This window comes from Tenrec ecaudatus, chromosome 7 (genome assembly GCF_050624435.1).
Source record: "Tenrec ecaudatus isolate mTenEca1 chromosome 7, mTenEca1.hap1, whole genome shotgun sequence".
NCBI classification, from domain to species: domain Eukaryota; kingdom Metazoa; phylum Chordata; class Mammalia; order Afrosoricida; family Tenrecidae; genus Tenrec; species Tenrec ecaudatus.
In genome coordinates this window covers 85,459,313-85,483,640 of record NC_134536.1, presented here as the reverse complement: position 1 = coordinate 85,483,640, position 24,328 = coordinate 85,459,313, and the positions used below count along the sequence as shown (strand labels likewise).

At 37.8% G+C, this 24,328-nt stretch overlaps 1 protein-coding gene, 1 non-coding gene and 1 pseudogene across 3 annotated transcripts in view; 2 read left to right on the top strand and 1 right to left on the bottom strand.

The window, feature by feature from the left end:
• RNGTT (RNA guanylyltransferase and 5'-phosphatase) overlaps positions 1–24,328 on the bottom strand; it is a 258,807-nt gene that overhangs the window by 129,420 nt on the left and 105,059 nt on the right. The window lies entirely within an intron of this gene.
• On the top strand, positions 414–477 carry LOC142453971 (U7 small nuclear RNA). The gene has a single exon (XR_012785517.1). It is a non-coding gene; the product is annotated as a U7 small nuclear RNA (small nuclear RNA).
• On the top strand, positions 15,970–16,233 carry LOC142452832 (NADH dehydrogenase [ubiquinone] 1 subunit C1, mitochondrial pseudogene; annotated as a pseudogene).

Below are 24,328 nucleotides of genomic sequence, written 5' to 3'. Positions count from 1 at the left end.
CTTCCTTCAAATACACTGTTAAAACATGTCACAGAATGAGAGACAATATTTATAAATTATTTATCTGGTAAAGAACTAACTTGCATCCAATACATATAGAATCTCTTAAAACCTAATAGCAACTAACAAACAAAAACAGGCATTTTTAAATGGGCCAAAGATTTCTTCACAAGTGCTCCAGAAAATGGATGGCAAAGAAACACACACAAGAGACAAAATCATTAATCCTTAAGAAAATGTACATCACAATGAAATAACATTTAGAGTAGTATTAGAACATTCTTACTAAAATGTTTTCAAATATTTTTATTGATCATACTAGTGAGTGTAGAGCAAGGAGGCTCCCATGCTAACGGACTGGGGTGGCAAATGCTTTGGAAAGCATGTGGGCAGTTTCTTTAAAATGTCGATGTAAGTGTTACAGCTCTTTTAGAATTTGTCTAGAAGGTTTTCTGGGTTTTTTTCTGGAAAACCCTTTAAAAAATAAAATAAAATGTAATGTAGACCCACAATCCAGCCATTCCACTCCTACATATTACTCCAAAAAATGATTTATGCCCACATAAAGATTTGTAATAAATGTTCATAGCAGCTATATTTGTAGCAGCCAAAAATTGAAAACAACCGAAACATTGATCAATTCATGAATGGAAAAACAATTTTGTTATAGATATATAACAGCACTACAATAGAACGAAATGAGCTATTGGTAAACACAAGAACATGGGTGAATCCCAAAATAATTATGATAAATTCAAGAAGTCAGTCCAAAAGGATACACAGGACACTACTCAGGTCGTATAAAATTCTGGAAAAGTTAAAGCAATGTATAGCGATAGAACATCAGTGGTTGCCTGGAGAGAAGGAAGAATAGATGGGAGGAAGCAGACAGATAAATGACAATAATAAATTTTTTTAAGTAAATTTACTTTAAGAGAGAGAGAAGGATCATAGCTTTAAAAACCCTCCAGATTCCTTATCTATCAGATCTAAACATTGGTTTGAGTGGCTACACTTATATAGGATAAGAGGAAAAACAAAGTTGAAGTAGCCTTAAATTCTTTTGTAATCTATATGTTGGTTTCAAAAACAAACAAAAACATTTGTTTTAAGACCGATGCATATGTTCATGATCTTGATTATGATGGTCACAAGAAAATGCATGGATAAAAACTTATGAAATAATACCCTGTAACTCTGTGAAATTTATTGTGAACTACTTTTATTTTGATGAGCTAAAACATAAAAAAACCCAATGATTCTTAAATAATACATCTTCTACTTCAATCCATAGAAAAAGTTTACAAAGCACCCAATACTAGTAAGCACACTTAGTGCCCAGGTCATGAAATTAACAGTAACTATGGTTATTTGGAGAAATGGGTGATTTATGGGAAAAGAAAGGTAAAGTAAAAAGTAAGCCCAAAGCATCTTTCAAAGACTACAGAGACAGATGAAGAAGACCGAGAACTCAGCCTGAAAAGACTTCCATGGGTCAAATCCGGGACAAGCTGAGTGAGTAACGACAAAATCAAATTACAAAGAGTTTAATGGGGGAAAAAATAAGAGTCATACTGATTAGAAAGGTATGCAGGCAAGCAGGCTGACAGATAGGTGAGTCTCATTAGAGAATAGCAAGTAGTAATTAAAAATAAAAATTAGAAATACTTTGCAGCCAACGGAGTAATAACCAATTCAGGTAATAACTGACAATGGACTCTAAAGACTATGAATTAAGAGATACTGAGAAACAGTATGGCTCAGACTATCACTCTACTGATTAATTCACTGCTATTAAGTAAAGCTCCCTTTATAAAGGTATCATTTGGCAGACACCACCGTATCTAAATAATCAAAGACGAAATTGTACCACTAATCACAGTTTGACAACCTGTGCCATCTGACATGGTGTTTACTTCTTTGATAGCCACTGCCAATCACAAAGATGCTCTTTTGGTTTACAGCCCAACTAAATGCAGTCTAAGTACTGTTCTTTCATACTGCTTTTCCACACACTTCAGAAACCCAACTTGTTCCAGAGAGCTAACAGGGTCAAACATTTTATAAATAATGTGCTATGGCAGATTTAGTACATCTCTTTAAAACTTTAAGTACATGAAAATTCAGCTAACAAAATAGCTGTGACAAAAAGTTATGGAGTCATGAAAGTCTCCGACATAAATGGACACTATGAAACGCAGGACCTCCCAGTTTTCTACCTGAAAATAACTCAAAAGCTGTACGTAGAAATGGGAAGGATTTTTGGTCAAAATATGAAAACTAGGTAAGACTTCTCAGAATCCAACATAAATGCTAAGACTGCCAAAAGCTGCGAAAGCCAGGCAGTAAATAGAAAGGGGGGAACAGGACAAGCTGGAGAGAATGAGCTCAGGGGAAGGAAGAATCCACAATGAGTCATCTACAAAAGTTACATACATCCCCAGAAAATGCCCTAAAGCATAAAATCTGTATCTCTTATTTGCAAACATGTAAACATATACATGCATAAACTGGCAGACAATCAGAGAACTTTACCCTAGTTTTCTTCAGGATCTCAGAGTAGAAAGGTCTAAAAAGACTTACAGGTATTTATCATTCATGGTAACTGCTCTGGCTTTGCATGGCAGAATATAGCTAGTCTGAACATCTCACCCTCGTCTCATAGTGCATTGATACATCAACTCTTACAACACAGAGTCTATGTAAAGATAAAAAATGCAATAAGCAGTGGAAAACGGGGAGAAGAGGGGAATAACAGAAAAATGGTGTCATGATACAGAAGAAAATTATAATCTAACAAGTTACTGTGAATTGAGACAAAAGTCACTTAATTAAATGATCTGTAAAGCAAAGCTACAAAGCAGAAGGTGCAAAGCATATGAATATGGCAAATAAAACCAGAGGATATCAAATATGAACTGCCAAAATATAGGCAGGCAATACATAGAAGTAAAGAATCACTAAAGGAAGAAACAAATTTAGAAAACGCATACACTATGTTGTTGCAAATGAAAACGTGTGATAAAAAGGAAATAGAAGGATTCAATTAGCAAGAACATATTTATATCTATAAACGAAAGAGCAAGGAGATTCATGTCATGTGCACAACTTGATTCACCACAGAGAAACAGTCACCAAAGAAAAAAAAGCAAAATAGTATGATAATTTTAAAACATAGTCAAGAAAACTTTGCTAAAACAAAAACAAAAGGATACATTCTCTAATAGGAAGAAACTTTTCAGGTTGGGTCAGACTTTGCAAAAGCAACATTCAACATCGGAACACAGCTGAACAAAACTAAAAAGTTGTCCAGGGCAATAAAAATCATGAAGCCCTAAAATTAGCACAATGGTCCCTTAAATAGAAACCAGGAAACAATTTTGAATGTGCAAACACTCAGAAAATATTTGTTCATCTAAAGATAAAAGTCAGCTGACCTGCAGCAAGCTCAATAAATTATGGCAGAGGATTGAAGAAATGCAGTGTATGTACTTAACATTCACAACTCTAGCTCCATGAGGAAATTAGTAAATAATTAAGGGCACAAAAATAAAGTATGATTTAACAATATGAAACTGATTTTTTTAAAAACACCTGGGAGAGGAAGCAGGGGCAAGAAAAGAATGTTAACTGTATTATCATAAAAGGGAAGACTGAAGGCTATCATTTAAACTAGCAAATTAAGTAATAGTGATCTGTACATACACAGAGGAAGCAAACTTGAGTAAACAAAGACAAATGTTAACTACAACATGGTGGCAGAAGAGAGAAAACACTGATTGCTATTGGTGAGCAATGGCTAACAGAGTGCAGTGTACTTTGTGCAATTATAGTGATAGCCACTTACACAAAAATGCAAAGCTCCCCCAAATAGACTGAGAAAATCAACACGCATAGACACTCTCAAGCAAATCTAAACAGCTCATGTAGCCAAAGCCTTTAAAATGTCTTTGATTACATATGATTAGATATCGGTTTAGCAAGTCTATTAAAAACATAACAAGGGGGGCATAGGGGGCTGATAACATTGATGACTATACAACTCCACTCGAAAGGATTGAACAATAGAATTGTATAGGAATGGATAGATTGGATGTGTAAGATATGAGGTGGGTGGGTAGGTGGGTGGGTGGGTGGGTGGGTGGGTGGGTAGGTAGGTAGGTAGGTAGGTAGGTAGGTAGGTAGGTAGGTAGGTAGGTAGGTAGGTAGGTAGGTAAGGGTTCCTGGGGTGGGGTGGAAAGGGATAAAGGGGAGCTGATATCGAGTTCAAGAAGAAAAAAATGTTTTGAAACTGTGTTAGCAATTGTACAATACTGCTTGATATCATTGACTATGGAATGTTATATCTATAAGAGATACCAATATAAAAGTTTTTTTAAAGTATTTCCAATTTAAAAAAATAAAATAAAAGCAAAGCAAAACACCTTCATATTAAAGTTTGAAATGTGAAACTAAAACTAATGATCTAAAAGAAACAAATCTAAAAGACAAGGATTCACCTCAAAATAAAACAGTATAATGAGTAAGGGTATATCAGGAAATGGGAATAAAATAAAAAACAGAAACTCAAATTTTAATACTATAATTTACAAGGTTGAATTACAGTTTAAAAAAACCATTAAATGGGAATTAACAGTAACTGCAGTCCATAGTGAAGACCTAGCAATTACAAATATTTATGTACCTAGTAATTCAGGTAAATTTACTGAAGCTATAAAATAAAAAGGCAAAAATAATGTAATAGTGAAATATTTTGTTACTTCATTTAGTGGACAAATATTTTTATTAATTTGGTTGTACAAGCATTTTATGGCTTTACTTTTTATGTCCACTAAATTAAGTGGACAAAATAATTAATTTAATTGACAAAAAGTAAAGCAAAATGTACTTATAATTCTATATCTACTCAATACTATACCAAGACATTAGAGAAGGCAAATACATAATAGGAAACATTCAAGCATGCAAAGATAAGTAATATGAACTAAAACAGGGTGGTAGAAGAGGAAAAAAAGAGAAAAATACACTGATGCTATGGCTGATAAACAGTTAACCAAAGGTTGGTTGGTTGGTTGGTTGGTTGGTTGGTTGGTTGGTTGGTTGGTTGGTTGGTTGGTTGGTTGGTTTTTTAGTATGTGTGCTGCCAAAGCGAGCAGTTGGTTGGTTTTTTTAATTTATTAATATATTAGGCCACAAAGACTAAAAATTTCTGAATTAGAAACCATGAAGATAGCATTTTCTAATTCCTATACAGTAACACAAGAAAATACAGGCTCTGCTCTCTGAAAAATAAAAGACAAGCGCATAAATAATTCCTGTATCAAAGAGAGATTGATTTAGCCATCAAAAACTTTTCCACACCGAAAAATCCAGACCCAGATAGTTGTAATGGTGAATTCCATCACAGGAACGCTTCTGAAATATAAAAGATCTTAAGCTTTCCTTCTCTGACAGCCTTCTGCCTTACACAGGGTCTACCTGTTGTAGACTTTACTGTATAAGAGGATTGTTTATTGTAAGAGGAAACTGAAGTGGTAGTTTGACTAGTGAAAAGGAAAACTCTAAACAGTTAAGAATCTCATATATTTAAGAAGACGCCACATCTACTAAACAGTGCGCCCAGTTCTCCTTTGGCTAAGAGAGAGATTTCATTGAAGAGGGCTTCACCACAGCTCCCTGGATGGACAAGAAATGGGTAAAATGTGTCAGTGAAGTCTCTTGTCAGTTTTGAATGTGAGAGGTTGTAGTCTCTCAGAAAGCAATACACAGGGAGCCATAAATAGCTCATGGAAAAATGCAATCTAAAAAGATAATGCAATGTTTCCATAAGCTTTCTGAAGTCATCTTACATCTGAATTTAAAAGTTAAGACCAAGAGTAATAGCCAGGAATCAGTGCCAATGAAAGTACTGGATATACTCGAGTATAAGCCGACCCAACTATAAGCTGAGGCATCTACTTTTATCACAAAAACTGCAAAAAATGTGCTGAAAAGCTCAGCTTATACACGAGTACATACAGTAAGTAAAGTAAAAAGTCGTTAAGATGAAAATCTCAAGAACCTGAAGCGATCAGGGCTTTAAATCAGTCAAACCACACACAGAGACTTTGTATTTCGAAAGTGCCACAGCAGCCTTCAGAGACAGGTCGAAAGGCAAACACAGACTCCTAAGGAAAAGTACTGTGCTATTTTAACAAGTATCAGGTTTAATTTTAAAACTAACTTCGCTATTCTTGTGTCTTATAATATTCCAAAATAAAAATTGCGATAACTTTAAACTGGTAGGTCTTTTGCCAGAAATGGGTCATGAGGTTGTGATTCCTAGCCTATCTTAGGATTTGAAATACCATTGGCATAGCATCACAGTAACATGAAAGTCACCAAAGGACAACAAACTGACAAACGAGAAGTATTAGTCATTAAAAACCAAACCCATTGCCATCAAATCCATTCTGACTCAGGGCGACCTTACAGTTATTAAACCCTATAATCATTAGAGAGATGCAAATCAAAACTACAATGAGATACCACCTCACACCGGCAACGGCACTGATCAAAACTGCAAAGAAAACAAGTGCTGGCTAGGCTGTCAAAGACTGGAACTTTCCACACTGGTTGGTATACAAAATGATAGAACCACCACAGAAAACAGGTCCATGCTTCTTTAAAAAGCTAGAAACGCAAGCACTGTTAAGATCCAGCAATCCCATTTCTAGGTATAGATCGTTTGACTTCTTGACTGCTGCCTCGATGGGAATTGATTGTGGAATCAAATAAACTGAAATCCTTGACAACTTCCATCTTTCTTCTTCTATCATATTGTTGGTCCAGCTGTAAGGATTTTTGTTCTCTTTATGTTGAGGTGTAATTCATAAAAGCTATAGTCCTTGCTCTTTCTCAGGAAGGGCTTCCAAGTCCTCTCTGACATCAGCAAGCAACGCAGTGCCATCGGCACACTGAAGGTTGGTAATGATTTCCATTCCAATCCTAAGGCTATGTTCTTCTTCAGAGAGAAGACTGGAGAAAACCGGCTTCACTTGAATTATGAAGCTGGTAAGGAATACAGAATATGCCATAGACCACTAGAAAAACTAACAAATTTGTCTGGAAGTAGTAGTTATACTGTTCCACGCAAAGGTAAAATGACAAGTCTTCTTACTTCAGACATGTTATCAGGAAGGACCAATGCCTGGAGAAAGACATCGTGCTTGGTACAATGGGGGTTAACAAAAAAGGAGGGTGACCCTCCAAGAGGTAGACTGGCACCGTGGCTGCAACACAGGCTCAAACAAAGCAGTGGATGTGAAGATGGAGCAGGATCCGACTGTTTCTTTCTGTTGTGAATAAAGTTGCCAAGAGTGAGAACCACCTTGACAGCACCTCACAGTATATTTTAATTAACATGAACTTCTGGGTTTTACTGCTTCTCTAGCAAAACAAATGCTACAAGCTGATTTTATTTTTTCCCTTAGATAAGTTACTGGGTCAAATCCCCTTACAGAGGAGTCTACAGGAGGAGTCAAGCCAGTCAAGGTGCGATGTAGCAATAATGAAACATACAACTCTCTTCTAGTTCCTAAATGCTTCCTCCACCCTCCCCCCCCCCAAATATCATGATCCCAATTCTACCTTACACATCTGGCTAGACCAGAGGATGTGCACTGGTACAGATAGGAACTAAAAACACAGGAAATCCAGGGCAGATGGTTCCTTCAGGACCAGTGGTGAGTGGCGATAGTGGGAAGATGGAGGGTGGGGTAGAAAGGGGGAACCGATTACAAGGATCTACATATAACCTCCCCCCAGGGGATGGGCAACAGAAAAGTGGGTTAAGGGAGACGTCAGACAGGGCAAGATATGACAAAATAATCATTTATAAATGATCAAGGGTTCATGAGGGAGGAGGGGGCAGGGTGGGAGGGAGAAAATGAGGACCTGATGTCAGGGGCTTAGGTGGAGAGTAAATGTTTTTAGAATGATGAGGGCAATGTATGTACAAATGTGCTTCACACAATTGATGTATGTATGGATTGTGATAAGAGTTGTATGAGCCCCTAATAAAATGATTTTTTTTTTAAGTTACTGGGTCAAAAAGGTCCCAATACCTGGTTATGTTGGACTGCTAACTGCAAGGTCAGTGAGTCAAAACTCACCAGCCTCTCCCCAGAAGAAGCTCCTGCAATACTTACAATCTTGAAAACCCCTTGAAGCAGTTCTACTCTGCAAACATGAGGTCACCAAATGTCAACATGGATTCTGGAACAACTAACCAACACCACCATAATCACCTTCAATGCAACTAAGTGGAAAATTTCCAGTATCTTTTCATTCCCTTTTTCTACGAACTTTTTGAAAGCCCCGTGTTTAAGCCCACGCCACTATGACTAAATAATAGTTTCATTTTGACAGTATCTAAAAATATTTAAATGCCGTGATATAATTAGCATTTCTTCCTGTCAATCTTTCTTCAGAAATGCAGTTCTACTTAAATTACCCAAGCTGTTTTTGAAACACTTGTAACAAATAAAAGAACAGATACCTTGATTTGGGAACCATTAATTGCAGAACCAAGTGAAATGTGTAGTGAATTTTCCTACACTAGGATAATTCCTTTTCAGAATTACAATTTTCATGATTATTTTTCATCCAGCTAAACTAAGAAGACAATTGAATTAAGGCAAAACAGTAGATATAATTTATCAAATAACTTTTAATAAAGCATGATAATGTTTTAAAAGGCTTTACTTATAAAATTCAAATGTGCTTAGTTATGAATCTAATAATCTCTCACTTGAATACCATTTAAAATATCCTACAGAAGACATATAACTTTCCATGGACCAAAGATTGGTGAAACTGACAAAGCATATATCAGATGACTAATTCTGAACTGATTACTTCATGTCTATGAGTCAGGAAGTAATTGGAAACCAAATCATTATAAATTCATGAGCAGGGAGAGATAATGCAAAAGGACTTGAAATTAGAAACGTGGGGGGGGGATGCAGGGGGAAGCAAAGAAACTAAAAATTACAAAGCATAAAATGGAGCCTTATACACATAAGGAAAATGATAGTTAAAGACTACAGTGGGGGAGAAAATGAATCCACAATGTTACTGGAAATATCAATTTATTGTAGTATAGGAAAATACACCCATGTAACAGTTAAATATAAGAAGAATGAAAATCTCCACCTTTGTGTTCTGGTTTATTCTGCTCACATCAGATCATTTGGGGACAGATATTCCCCAAATGTCTAACTAACTGCGTCAGAACATTCAACATAGTAACTTAGATTGCTGACTCTTATGTCCTTGCACAACTCCCCTAAAATCCAAGTTTTAATGTTGGATTAAACCAATAATTACCCTTCCCCCCAGAAGAATTTACTTTCGAGAACTGCAAAGAAGCTGCAGCTAGGGGAGAGGGGTATGTCTGATCAGAGCACAAGGGAGCAAATGAATGAGGAGGAGGAGAAAGTGGAGCACATCCTGGCCCACCAGGCCTGGAGGACGATATCCCCGCTCTGAACAGTCAATGCACAGAGTGGACCATATGGCTGGTACCACTGAGACACGACGTCCCTCACTGGCCCAGGGCCCTATGGGGGACAACACTGGAGACTCAGTGTCGTGATTGGCCCGACTGACCCCACCACACCAAGGCAAAACACTAAAGGCGTGAGGCAGAGCAATGGGGGAGCAGAGCACGAGCTCCCGAGGGAGTGCAAAGGATAGACTCTGGGGCCAAAGCATGGCACCCCATGGGACTTGACTAGAGAACATGCCTGGAGGTCAAAAATAAGACACACCTTCATCTAGTTACAAGTTTTTCTTTCGTTTTTAATTTTTTTTCTTTTAATTAATTTATTCCTTTAGGGGTCACCGGTTTTTTTTGTTGTCATCGCTGTGTTCTCGTTCGTCACCTGTCTTGCTATGCCTTGTTTTTTGGTGCATATTATCTCTACAGATCTATCTAGATAAGACAGGCTGGATGAACAGCCTGGAGGAGAAAAACTGGACCAAAGGGGGTGGGGGAGAGACATGGGAGACAGGGAGGCGGAGCTAAGGAGGTGGTGCTGACCAACCCAGGGACAGGGGAACAACAAGTGACTCAAAATTAGTGGTAAGGAGGGTGTGAGAGGCCTGGGAGGGATCCAGCAAGGGCAATGTAACGGAGAGAAATTACTTAATCCCAAATGAAGGCTGAGCATGATAGTGGGACGAGAGGAAAGTAAAAGGAAATAGAGGAAAGAACTAGGTGACAAAGGGTATTTACAGACGCCTAAATACAGGCATGTACATATATAAATATATTTATATAGGATGGTGGGGAAATAGATCTACATGCATATATTTATAGGTTTAGCATTAAGGTAGCAGATGGACATTGGACCTCCACTCACGTACTTACTCAATGCACGAACACTGTTCTATTGAATTGGCATTCCATGATGCACACCTTCCCGACACAATTACTGAAGACAAATGGGTGCATAAGCAAATGTGGTGAAGAAAGCTGATGGTGCCGGCTATCAAAAGATATAGTGTCTGAGGTCTTAAAAGCTTGAAGGTAAACAAGCAGCCATCTAGCTCAGAAGCAACAAAGCCCACATGGAAGAAGCACACCAGCCTGTGTGACCACAAGGTGTCGAAGGGATCGGGTATCAAGCATCAAAGAACAAAATATCTTATCACTGTAAATGAGGTTGAGTGCAGAGTGGAGACTCAAAGTCCATTGGTAGGCAACTGGAAACTCCCCTACTGAAGAGTTGTGGGCAGGAGATGAGCCAGTCAGGATGCAGGGTAGCAACGATGAAACATAATTTTCCTCTAGTTCTTAAATGCTCCCCCCTCCCACTATCATGATACCAATTTCTACCTTACAAATCTGGCTAGACCAGAGGATGTACATAGGTACAGATAGCAACTGGAAACACAGAGAATCCAGTAGAGATGACCCCTTCAGGAGGGAATGTGAGGTGGAAAGGGGGAACCAATTACAAGTATCTACATATAACCTCTTCCCTGAGGGATAGAAAACAGAGAAGTGGGCGAGGGGAGCTATCACACAGCGTAATACATGACAAAATAATAATTTATGACTTGTGAAGGGTTCATGAGGAAGCGGGGAGTGGGGAGGGGAGGGAGAGGGGAAATGAGGAGCCAATATTAAGGGCTCAAGTAGAACACAAATGTTTTGAGAATGATGATGGCAACAAATGTACAAAAGTGCTCGACACGATGGATGGATCGATGGATGGATGGATGGATGGATGGATGGATGGATGGATGGATGGATGGTGTTAAGAACTGCACGAGCCCCCAATAAAATGATTTTAAAAACACAATTTAGAAATGGAAATGTGGATTCACCTGGATATTATTCTTTAGTATTTTTCATTACCAAAATCCAATTTATAATCCAGGTTAAGATTACTGTTTCTGTACCCAAATTAACACAAAATCACTCTATACCATCAAGTCAACAGCATTATCTTCTTAAAAAGGGAAGACTTGACTCCCATTACTTATCAATTATACATAAAGTGTCATTAAAGCTAAGTAATCAAACTCTGTATGTCTTTTGGTATGCTATCATTGCCTTTTTCACCAACTCTTATTACTACAAAGATTAGGCCTAATTCTGGGGTTGCCCATCAGATAAATTAGAAAAATCTAATACAGAATTTCCTTAAGAGTTATAACCACTGCCACTGAGTATATTCCCACTCATAACCCTTTAAGACAGAGTAGAATTGCTCCTCGGAGTTTCTAATACTGTACATTTTCATGGGAGTAGATAGTCTTATCTTTCTCCCTTGAAGCAGCTGTTGGGTTTGAACCTGGGCAAGCAGTCCAATAATTAACCCAATGTATTACCATGGCTCTTTTTAAGAAGTAGTTTCTTTAGTGTGTTTGGTTTTTGTCTGTTTGCTTGCTAAATTCTCTTATGATTCCACAGAGTAGATTACTCACCCTAGATTTGTTTTACTAGTTTTCTAATTCTTTTAAATTTGCCTTTTTAATTGTAATCACTCATTCAACAACATGTATTTGATGTCAGTAATTAACAACCATTCTATTACATGTTTGATATTTAAAAGTAATGTGTCACAGTCTCTTGGAAGAACTAATGGTAGGGTCTCGTACGGGGTCCCAAACTATAATGCCTATAAATGACAGGTCATACACCTCAATTGGGGCGGATGAAAGTTAACAGGCACTAGAGCGAACAATGACCAACTGGAGAGAGTACCCTCATCTACAAGCAGTCAGATGCAATGTATGTTTAAGCACTATATGAGTCTAAACTTTATAGAACTCATTGGTTTATAACTTTTGAACCTAAATACACAAAATGGTCAGGTAATTAAGACTTCCAAAGGAAAAGAAATCACATTTTTATAAACTCATTCACAGATTAATTCAAGTATCTGCTAAGTATTACATAAACAAAAACAATTAGGATAGTATATTGTATTAACAAACACTATATACCACGCACTGTTTATTCTAAGCACTTTACATATCTGAGGGTGAGTTGTCTTAACATTCTCTAATCTCCAGGTTCTAATATGCATTGCAATGGAGGGTAGAGTTGTTCATCAGAATACATTACAAAGTTCTTTCAATTCTGCTAATCAATGTCCAACGGGGCAGACCACTCCACTGTAAGCCTTAATCTAAAGACATTCAGCTCAAGCTCCATGAGTCAGCAAGCCCATATCCCTGAATTAAGTGCCTCAGAGGCAGTCCACTCGCCTAATGCACAAAAACCCTCAGCTTTACTTGCTCCGTGGGTTGGAGGTCCATCACTCAGCCCCATGCTCTGGCTCCTGGTTCTGCTGCTGCTCATTTTATACACAGCAGGATGGCACTTCAGAGAATTCTGTTTGCAATTACTCACAGGTGAATCCTATCAGTATTTTCCTCCATCTTCTTACCAGACCCATAGAAGAAAAGGTAGTGTGCTAAGAGTTAAAGACTTTGGTTAGAAGAGCTACATTAAATAATTTACTGTCCCTGTCATTAAGTTTGTGGGAAAATGGAATTTAAAGATAGAATTTCTTACTTTAATTGGGGGCTTTACATCTCTTATAAAAATCCATCCATCCAGTGTGCCAAACACATTTGCACACATGCCATCATCATTTTCACAGAAACTTTTTAAAAACCTCCCCATATTGAATCATTTTAGCTTCATAACAACCAAATGAAGGAGACTATAATTCTCTCCACTTCGTAGGTAAAGTTATAAACTTGCCCAAAGTTACACAGCAAGAAACGGGGAATCCAAATTCATTCTTTTAAAAAAATACTTTTATTGGGGGCTCTTACATCTCTTATCACAATCCATACATTCATCCAGTGTGTCGAGCACATTTGCACATGTGCCGCCATCATCACTTTCATTCTTATGCCATAGTTTAGACCTATTTTACGATTCTAAACCAAAGCATCACATTCCCAGAAACCTCCGAACCTCTAATATGTTATACACAGAGACTTCAAAACATTTGAGGAAAAATTAGATTAAAAAAGAATACGGTTTTCCCACAATATTTTGAAGCCTTCCTATCCTCTCATATAACTCTACGCTTGCTTCTTCAGAGGAATTTCTAGTGTAATGGGCTTAGTGCCAAATTTAGGTGTGGATTTTTTGAGGTCAAGAATCAAGCCACTTGACTTCCAACAGCTACTATAATTATCTGGCACATGGTTCTCATTTAAAACCTGTGTGCTAAATAATGCAGTAGGATCAATAAAAACACATTAGTATTAAAATACATGCAAAAATTAAAATAAATAAATAAAATATATGCAGAAAACATATGGACTATATTACCCCAGCAGTTATATAAAATTAAATAAAAATACGTCTAAGGACAGTTTAAAATCATTAAATTGACTCATGTACAGATTAGGAAGGATGCAAGCTTTAAGGAAAAAAATGAAGTAAAATCATCTATCATAGTTAATTTTCTCACAAAATATAATTTATTACGTTCATTATCTCCAATGAGGTCCAATCACCTACGTTTCTAGATGAATGTCCTTTCACCACAAGCTTCACTGCTGCTGCAACTGTGGCAAATGCATGATTTGTCGGGTGTCAGGCCATGGCCAACAGTCTCTGAATGCTCTCTACTCCCTGTAGTCCAAGTTGCCTCAGCAAAGTTTTAAGAATTGATGAAGAGCCTCTTCTGAATGCATCTATAACTTACACTCATTGGAATACTCACTTTTCCAAAATGTGTGTATATTCTATGACATGATTAAATCTTTGTTCATGCTAAACTCTTATCTAAATTACAGCAGGTAAGAAGTACAGGTGAATATCTGACAAGTCTTACATACTTTGGACATACTGTCGAGAGATCAATTGGTGGAGAAAGACATCATGTTTGGTAAAGTGGAAGGGTCTCAATGGGTTGGACCAGCAGTTCTAACCTGTGGCTTGCAACCCCTTTGGGGGTCGAACGACCCAGCCACAGGGGTTGTCTAAGATTATTGGAAAACACATATTTTTGATGGTCTCAGAAACTGAGACACGGCTCCTGTCTCCAGGGAGGTCGGTCCACCCACATGCAGATACGCCCACATACAAGTACCCAGTGTGACAACTGTGTCCCATATTACACCATGCTTCAAGACAAATGTTCATTTATTTATAATTGGAAATAAATAGTTCAAAATATATAATTACATATTGTTTTGTGATTAATCACTATGCTTTAATTATGTTCAACTTGAAACAATGAAACTATATCCTGCATATCAGATATTTCTATTACAGTTCATAATAATAGCAATATGAAAGTTATGAAGTAACAATGAAAATAATTTAATGGTTAGGGGGTCAACACAACATGAGGAGCTGTATTAAAAGGTCGCAGCATTAGCCCTTCATATATGAATAGAATGGATACTTAGACATCAACACAAAAGTTACGCAGTAAAAACAAAACCTATCTAAATGACAGGTCTGAATATCACAATGAAGGGGATGAAATAACAGAAAGAAAAACCATAGAGGAGGTTAAAATTTTCTAATTTAAGAAAAAAAGGGAACTTATACACATATATAGAGAAACATGGGAAATTGGAAAGCAATGGACCTTACTCAAAAATGCATCCTTTGTTTGAACAGGATACAACATACGCTGGCTTCACAATCATAACATCAGCAGGAGAGTGTAGGACTTCCCCAGTGGGGCATTATTGCCAAGACGCTGCCCAGGAAGTGGCAGACTGGAGAGTGATGCCATCATTGCCCTCTCAGTTAATGTGCAAAGTGACCCAGTTAGCCACCACAGATGAGACCTTTAGCTTTGCTCTAAAACACATTGACAATCTCAGGAAGAAGACAACCCACACCAGGATACCAAATGGCATGGGGCTCCAAATCAAACATGTTCCATGGCCTAACAAAGTACCAGAAAAAAATAGAAGTTAGATGATAAGACACAAACTTTATTTCCTACAATATTAAAAGTATGTAACATTTCTCGTGTTTTTTAATCAATTTTTAAACCAGTACAAAAGTTAAAAGTTCAAAATCATATTAAAATCAGACCTAAGATTTGTTTACAATGTGTAAAATACTTCACGAACAAAATAGTACAATATGGTGCACCTTGTTTACAATGATTTATTGTATTAAACATTAAGCCCCATCAATAATTACATGGTCACTGGCTTTACATATTATCTTTAAACAATACTTGGTTTCACTATTGTATTGTCACTAACTTCCAATATCCTTAAAAATTACTTGTTCTCATCCATACATCTACCTATCTATACGTTCTCTCCCAGAAAGGCCTCATACTAGTACTTCTAATTGAGCATACACGCGTATGTAGTGAAAGTGGAAATACATGTATATATTTGGGCAAAGATGGAATTCTAAGGACAAAGAAAAATTTTAATGAAAATCTTTGCAACGGGAGCCAAGTCGTCAAGATGGCGCCGCCCGCGGTCCGGCGCCCTTTCTCCCGTCTGCTGACCCCAGCCCGGCTCCCGAGCGGTCTTTCAGCGAGGTCGAAGTTCTATGTTCAGGAGCCGATAAATAGCAAACCTGATTGGCTGAAGGTTGGGCTGACCTTGGGCACCACAGTCTTCCTGTGGGCCTATCTCATCAAGCAACATACTGAAGATGTTTTTGAGTATAAAAGAAGAAATGGGTTGGAATAAACTATTGAAATACTGATACAGTCTGCTCCATGTAGTGACTGCAGGAATTCTTCAGGATTCACCAATCTTTTGAATGTAAATGAGAAAGGAAAGTTATTTGTGAATGTATATCTCAGCATTTGTGGGTTACTTCATTATGTGAAACAAATTAGAATACTTCCTTATTCTTCAGATAATGCATCTTGTGATAACTTGGCAGAAAATGCCAACTTTAAGATATAAAACTAAAAGCGTTTCAATTTAGAAGGTATGTTGTGTTAAATGTACAAGTGGAAAAGGTTAATCATTAAACATTCAATGCAGATTTAATCTAAAAAAAAGAAAATCTTTGCAACAAGAAATGTTTAGAGCCAGGGGAAGAAATCTAAAGTATATGATACAATATTTGAACAAATACTAGGTTCCAGAGGTTAACACTAAGAAAGTATACTTTGAGATTTCAAAAGCAATGCAATAACAACACAATACTCTTCTGGACTTTAACTCTTTTTATCCTAATGATATCCCGACAAAGCACTGATTCTTAATATACCAGGACATAAAAAAACACAAATATTGTACAGTATTTAAAACTTCAGCCTGGCTATCAAAAGATATCGTGTCTGGGGTCTCAAAGGCTTAAAGATAAACAAGTGGTCATCTAGCTCAGAAGCAACAAACCCCATATGGAAGAAGCACACCAGCATGTGCAATCATAAGGTATAGAAGGGATCAGGCATCATCAGAACAAAAAATCCTGTCATTGTGAATGAGGGGGGGTGCGGAGTAGAGACCCAAAGCCCACATCCCCTTATGGAAGGGTTGCAGGGAGGAGATGAGCCAGTCAGGGTGCAGTGTAGCATTGATGAAACATACAACTTTCCTCTAGTTCCTAAATGCTTTCTTCCCCCGCCTCCTACTATCATGATCCCAATTCTGCCTTGCGGGCCTGGCTAGACCAGAGGATGCACACTGATACAGAGAGGAACTGGCAACACAGGGAATCCAGGGTGGATGATCCCTTCAGGACCAGTGGTTAGAGAGAGGGGCCATACCCGGAGGGTACAGGGATGGTGGGGTGGAAAGGAACCAATTACAAGGATCTCCATATAACCCCCTCCCTGGGGGGTGGACAACAGAAGAGTGGGTGACGGGAGACAGTGTAAGATATGACAAAATAATAATTTATAAATTATCAAGGGTTCATGAGGGAGGGGGAAGCAGGGAAGGGGGGGGGGGATGAGCTGATGCCAGGGGCTTAAGTGGAAAGCAAATGTTTTGAGAATGATGAGGGCGATGAATGTACAAATGTGCTTGACACAATTGATGTATGTATGGGTTGTGATGAGTTGCATGAGCCCCTAATAAAATGATTTTTAAAAATAAAAAGAAAGAAGGAACAGATACTAGAAAGTATGTCTTGGTGATAGAAACGAAGCTAGAGATCACATAATAAATTGTGAAAGAGCAAAAAAAAAAAAACCTTCACCGTCATTCTTTCTGGAATGGAATCACAGTCTAAAAGACAGGTGGCGGAGAAGAGTATGGACAATGGCAGATTCATTATTTCCATATGTTTATATGGATGTCTGAAAATATTCACGTAACAGTAAACACTAGAACTTTTTTGGGGGGTGGAGCATGAACTTGTTTTGGCATTAAAAACTCTGGGTTTATTTGTTTTACTTTTTTTTTTTAAGCTACTCAGAACACTATTCAGGTTTGAGGGATAAGGAATACGGAAGATTTCTTGTTTTTAATTTGGTTTTTAAAGAAACATACTATATATATTTACACAGTCCATCTCAAGAAATGAAACCAACACATTATCCTGTTATACCCTCCGTATCCTTGGCTCTCTTTCTCCACCTGAGCCCTTTCCCGCACTCCCTCAATATCACGTCCTTCCCCTTTCCCTGTTCCCACCCCCACCCCTGGTTCCTCCTTGCAGTCATCAAATTCTTGTCTTTGGGTGTATAAACATTTCTCTTTCCTTATAATAATGGTATTATTAAATATTTGCCTTTGTACGGCTAACTTTGAGCTTGCTAAGCATAATATTCTCTGGCCTTATCCATATCTTGAGTCATTTAGGAAGGTTATTGTTTCTTATTGATGCATAATATTTCATAGTATGGTCCTTCCACCTTCCCTGCCCCCAACCACCCGCAAAAGAAAAAAAATATTTCATAGTATGTATGTAACACAGCCTGTTTATCCATTCTTCTACAACTGGGACTTTTGGTTGTTTCCATATTTTTACTATTGTGGAAACTTCTGCAATAAACACAGATGTGCACATTTGTTTGTGCTGTATTATTTCTTTTCCCTTTGGCGTATATAGCCAGCAGAGATTGCTGGATCATAAGATACTTGTATTTGCATTTGTTTAAGAAAGTATCGTGCTTATTTCCATAGTGGTTGTACAATTTTATAGTCCCAGGTAATCACTAGAACTTTGAGTTAAATCTTTAAAATCTGTCTAGTGAATATGGTCCTATATCTCAACCACAAGGAGGAGTTTTAACTTGTTGCAACTCCAGAGACATGTTCAAAAGCTATGGTAGCATCATAAGCACTAAGACAAACAACTCTGGTCTAATGTGTCTAAAAGGAACCCTAAACATACATATGGCTTCACTGAAGCCTTGCTTTTGAGCCAGCAAAAGGTAATGTACAGATATCCAAACCACCTCAGAAGATATCCTAGTTCTCTCACAGCATGTACAGCAAGTAGATGGGATTAAAAATTACATTCTTGGGCCTTTCTCAGATATTTTCTGAGCAGCCACAACCACTACCCCATCCGCACAAAACAAACAGAAAAACCGGGTAAGGAGTGGTAGATACGTTGTTAGAAGCTGCATTGGTTCTGACTCATAGTGGTCCTATGTAAAATACACCGTAATGAAACCCCATGGGCACAGTCGTTGCAATGTCTGAGCCCACTGTGCAGCTGCTGTATCTGTGCATCTCATTCAGGTCCTCTTTTTCACTGACTCCCTGCTTCACATTACAAAGCATGGCATCCTTCTCTATGAATTGATCTCTCTAATAACATGTTCAAGACTTGCCATCCAATAGCTACAGCTTCTTACATTGTTTTTTATTTCAATAGAAATTACACTGGAGTTTTATTTAAAACCTCTTCTCAAACTAACCAGCAATCTTAGTCCTACTCTCTTCAGCTATTATGCCAAATTCTGAAGCTATATAAATAACTGTTAACTAATAAAAACCTTAGCCTCCTCTCTTCTCTCAAGGTCCATGCCTATTTGGCTTGTCATTTTTAAATCATTCTGTCTATGCAGATGTAATTTAACATTCTATCTCGTTTTCTAATTATCTGTGAGATTAATTAAAATATCTGTGTGTGTGTGTGTGTGTGTGTAACTATTATTGTTTCTGAGTACCTGTGCAGTTGCTATCAAGCACATTCTGACTATGGTGACCCCAGGAGGGTCAGATTGGAACTGTGCTCCACAGGGTTTTCAATGGCTGACTGTGGAAGCAGAATGGATGGACTCAAACCATCAACGTTTCAGTTAACCATTGAGCACATTAACCACGAATACCACCCAGGGACTTCTTCACCAGCCACGTTTTAATATATATCATCCAATAAACGGTTTGTGCCAGAATCCACTCCAAGCTTTGCTGTAGATAGAATTCAAAGAGCTTACAATGACACTTGCATAATTCTTTCCTTGAGAGTCAATGGAACCTGTAATTTATTTCCAACCAATAGATGGCTAGTATGATAAATGTTACATCAGTTATCAATTTTTGGCCTAAGCTATAAATGCATGTATTATATGTTTTATGGTAACCAGTGGGATTTATTTAAGACTGTCATAAAAAATTTTGACACTTCACAAATATTTTTTTCCTGAGCTTATTCTTCTCCTTTCATTCTTACTTACAAGTTTTCAAAACCATACAGAAGTATTCACTTTCTATAATGGCTCCTTTACTGGCATTAAGTTTAAAGTATAAGAATTTTCTTTTAAAGTAATGCTGTCCAATTGAACTTTCTATGGTAATGCGCCTTCTAATACAATGACTATTAGCCACATATGACTACTGAATACTCGGAACTGTGACTAGTGCAATTGAAGATTTTCAAAATCTTATTTTAATTTAAATAATGTAAAGTGTAAGTAGCCACAGGTGACTGCCGCATTACATTGTTATTGTCGATTGTCATCAAGTCGGCTCCAATTCATGATGACTCTATCCACTGCTAGACTGAGATGGCATTGGGCCAGTGCCATACAACGGTTGCTGCTAGTTGGTCAAACATCTCGTTGAAGGTTCTCCTCGTTTATCCTGATTTGTCAAACATGATTCCTTTTTATTAAAAATCAGAAATCTACCCAAATACAACCTCTTGGATGCCACATACAGTATTAACTCAGGTTTGGCTCATGTGGCTCAAGTTGATTACCATAATCACCAAGCATAAGCCAACCCGAGTATCAGCCAACGCAGCTAATTTTACCACAAAAACAGCATTAAAAATGTGCTGAAAAAAATCAGCTTATAAACGAGTATAAACCGTATATTCTGAGAGGAAAGTATATCTCTGAAACAGTCAACTAAAATATGTCCCATGAATAAGTTTGCTGATTTAAACAAGACAAAACCAAAAAAACCCTCCAGATTCCTTACTCCTCCAATCTAAATATTGGTTTGAATAGCTTATTTTAAAAGGAGGAAAAGTAAAACTAAAGTAGATTTGCAATCTTTAGTGACATACAAGTTCATTTCAAGCATTAAAAAAAGAAAGTTTGCTAAGAAAGCTAACCACTATCAAAATCAAGAATGTCACACAGATTTTCAAAATTGCTAAGACTGAATAAAAAGAAAGATAGAAGAGAAAATAAGAGACAGAATCAAAGAATATCATAAACACACCATTCATAACATGGCTAAACAACACATCATATATTTACAACAAAAAAATAAGAACCTAAAAAATAATAATAAAGAACCTCACTGAAAACACTAAAGAAAAATGAATAAAGTCTAAGAAAATAATTAGTCGGTATTTAGTTATGTTATTAGTCAACGACAAATCATAAGTTATGTCTACTTTAAATTTTTAGATATGTCCAATATCCTAGAGAAAAAATGCAGCAGTACAAACAGTAACAGTATTAATCGCAGTAGTAGCAATACTAATCATAGTAACACTAAAAAAGTAGTGATGCTAAAAATAGAAAAATGAAAAGGGGGATAAAATAGGTAAATGGAAAGGAATGGGGAAATGAAACAAATAGAATTAATGTGTTCATGTTAAATTTTAAGATACTGAAGAAGGGAAAGTGAACAAAATAAACTCTAAACAAAGGAAACAACATGCAAGTCCATGGTGGAATGAATTCACTTCTGCAGCCAAATAATATCATCAAAACACTATACCAGTCAATAGATAGCAAGCCAACAAAGAACACTTGTAACACTGTATGACAGTGCTTCCTTCACTTCAAACCTGAGCTCTTTTCTCCCAGTTAGTACCAGCTATATTGTCACAATCAGACCTACTGTAACTACACATTAAAACCTTTTACTCCACAGACAAACTAGGGCTGGTATTTTGACCACCTTAATAAGCCAAACTTGTGGAGGGCGTGAATTGTGCAGCTCCCACAGCAGCCGACAGCGCAATGTACTCTAACAGTACTTGAAATGTGAATGCTCACCACACAAAATGACGCTTTTCAAAATCAAAAAGTCTATACAGCAATTGGAAAACTATTTTCAAAAAGAAATGCAAATAAGAAAAAGGAAAAAATGCAAATTATTTAGCCAAAAGATCAATTTTTAAGAATGAAAACCATTCTTAATAGGCACTACAGTTTGGCAATATCTACCCAATAGAAGACATTTGACCAGTTTGAATCCAGTGTGAACCTGTTGCTCTCCTTCTACAGCTGAGATACTGTTCTATTTCACCTTACCCAAAAATTCATTTAATTTGCTATTCAATATGGCAGAACTTTAATATGAAGACTAAATAACTTCATAAATAAACGTCAGTAAAAAACTAGTAAAAGAAAACAGAAAACATCTAGGAAGCAAAGCTATGGATAAAGGCATATACATAGGTGTGTATATATGTAAATACATTCATTCACAAAAATAGATATAGTATATATAATATTTTTATATGGCAATACACTGAGGTAGTGGACGGACTTTGGGCCTATGGTTACGCCCTCCCTCAATGCAGGAACACTTCCTTTTTCTAACAACCTGACAACCTGGAATTCTGTGGTGCTCACCCTCCCGGCATAATCACTGAAGACAAAATGGGTGCATAAGCAAAAGTGTTGAAGAAAGCGGATGGTGACCTGCTATCAAAAGATAGAGCATCTGGGGTCTTAAAGGCTTGAAGTTAAACAAGAGGCCTTCTAGCAGAGTAGCAATAAGCCCACAGGAAGAAGCACACCAGCCTGTGCGATCAAGAGGTGTCAACATGATCGGTTAACAGGCAACAGAAGACCCAAAACAAAAACATATTGTTGAGAACAAGGGAGGGTCAGAGCAGAGACCCAAAACCCACCTATAAACAATGGGACATCCCCTCACAGAAGAGTCACAAGGAAGGGAGGAGTCAACCAGGGTGCACTATAGCACCAACGAAATCCCCACAATCATGACCCTGTCCTGCCTTTCACTGTGGGGCGGGAGCACGTACACTGGTTCAGTTAAGAGATAAGAGCTCACGACATACAGAATCCAGGAACAGGAATGGGAGTAGCAATACCAGGAGGGTAAGGGAAAGTGGGAACTGGAGGGGAGGAAGGGGGAACCAAACACAATGATCAACACAGACACACAGATGCACACGTGGCAAACAACAGAAACGGGGGGAGGGGGGACAGTCGGTTTAAGATATGAAAATAATAATCATTTATCATTTATCAAGGGGTCACAAGGGCAGAGGCGGGGAGGGGGGGAAGTGCAGCTGATACCAAGGGCTCAATAGAAAGTGTTTAGAAAATAATGATGGCAACATAAGTATAAATAAGTTGATACAATTGATGTATGGATTGTTATAAGAGCTGTAAGATCCCCCAATAAAATGATCTTATAATAATAAAAAAAACTAGTTCCTATGTGGTAAAGGTTAAATATATTCCATAGTTCTAATTTCTCCAGCTGCTATGTCAGTCCACTGTTTCTGACAACACACTCTCTTTCTCCTCCCCTCAGCACTCTTGTCCTCCATTAGGTTCTGAAATTTGTGTCTCACAGAACTGTACTTTCAATTAAATGGTTTACTGGGATGTAACTCAGGAGACATTTCTGAATCATGTGGAAAATAACTTGGAAATACCAGGATACACTCAAGATGCAACCATCCAATCAGGGCAGATTTCCCAAAGGTTAATTAACCCTTGGTACAAAAATGTTCCCTACTGGTACAGTTCTTGATGAGCACTTCAGACAGTTCAATGTCACTGGGGCCACTCTGTCACTGGACTCTCTGTTGCTAACTGGTCCTGCTCATAGACATTATAGAACTTTATCCCATTCTCTCAACTGCAGCTATCCTAACAGCTGTAATCAGCCTCTCCACCACAAATTGGCCCACTCACAGCTGGGGGCGGGCAGGGGCAGCACTGCTAGCAGAGTGGGCTACACACTGAACTGCTAGCTACAGGTCAACAGTTCAAACCCACCAGTCATTCTGCAGAAAGATAAAGCTCTGCTCTCTTGAAGATTTAAAGTTTCATAGGGTATCAAAGTTTTATAAAGTTTCACAATTTTTCATGTCCTATAGGATGGTTATGCATCAGAAACAACTCAACGGCAATAAGGTAGCTAGCAGCTGGCTCAATTCGCTTTGCTTTCTGTTGTTAGGTCTCTCAGACACCCGCCACTCTGCTGTTAACTGGCCCAGCTGACAACAGCTTAGCAGCTTGTTCAGCTCTCTTAAGCTGTCCTGTGCAGTCAGGACTCCTGGCCATCAGGCCTCTCTGCCACTGGTTGGTCTAGCCCACAGCCAGGGCAGCACCTTTTGATACCACCTGAGTTCCATATGGCTCTGCTTCTCTTCCAGTCCAACTCAACTAGGAAGCCTTGAAAATCTCTGAATTTCCTCCATTTATATATCCTGATTCTCATGTGGATCACAGTT